The sequence below is a fragment of the Myotis davidii genome, unplaced genomic scaffold, assembly GCF_000327345.1.
Source record: "Myotis davidii unplaced genomic scaffold, ASM32734v1 scaffold243, whole genome shotgun sequence".
NCBI lineage: Eukaryota > Metazoa > Chordata > Mammalia > Chiroptera > Vespertilionidae > Myotis > Myotis davidii.
This window is the reverse complement of record NW_006295183.1, coordinates 1,422,279-1,423,476: the sequence shown is the minus strand read 5'-3', so window position 1 is coordinate 1,423,476 and position 1,198 is coordinate 1,422,279.

Genomic DNA, 1,198 nt, shown 5'->3' with positions numbered 1-1,198 from the left:
GAGTGTGTTTGTTAAAACCATCAGCCTACACGTTTGACTTTGCTGAAAATTCCCTCCCTGACCTTGGGTGATGGATCACTTTCTGGACCTCTGTTAGGGTTACCAACCATCCCATGTTGCCAGGGAGTGGGTGGTTTCCTGGGACATGGGAGTTTCATTGCTAAAATAGGACAGTGTCGGGAAAACCAGGACAGTTAGTCATCCTAACTCAGTACTTTATCTGTAAAAATGAGATAGGACTAGACAGGGAGGGGAAATTCAGCCAAATTCTGCATTCGCACAGACATTGCCAATTGCTCTGGGCACTAATTCCCATGAGTTTAGGTGTATCTTCACAATCCTTTGCAATATGGCCAACTACTGTCAGAGTTGGCACCACTTGCCATCCTTGGACTGAGTTTGTTTTTTTTAAAAAATATATTTTTATTGATTTTTCAGAGAGGAAGAGAGAGAAACATCAATGATGAGAGAGAATCATTGGCTGCCTCCTGCACGCCCATAATGGGGACTGAGCCCGCAACCCGGGCAGGGGCCCTTGACTGGAATCAACCCAGGACCCTTCAGTCCGCAGGCCGACGCTCTGTCCACTGAGCCAAACCGGCCAGGGAAAAGATCAGAATTTATTGAGGACCAACTTGGAGTCAAGGTCTGTCATAAATCCCATGTCAGACTCTCTACAGCTTGGGCTACATGACTCCTAGAAATTGTCAATCTTTTGGGACTTGTTTGCACAGTTGGGTAAAGATATGGACTGGCATTAGGATATATTCATAAATCCAGCTTGTTACTCTTTGGAAACGTAAATTAATTGAGTGCTCATTATGTGTTAGACCTACATCAAGGCTCTCACGCTAATACTGTGAACTTGTGAAAGTCTGAATTTTGGAAATAAGCAAACCGAGGAGGCTTAGCGGTCCAGTCTTGTCTAAGGCTCCCGTCAAGGGTGTCCAGTAAGGTCTCACCTAGGACCGTCTGACACTCACGGCTCCGACCTTTTCCATCAGACCCGGGTTCAGTGGGATGCTCCGCTGATTCCACCTTTAGTCTTTGAAGTGCACGTTTTCCACCCATCCCCTTCGGTTTGAAGGCGCCAAGTCCTCAAGGACTTAAATTTCCTTGCCTTTAGGTCACAATTTTGGTTTACTCCGTACGTCTGGGAAGTCCAAAAGTTCCAGACAGTCGAAGGAAAGGAGCCGCG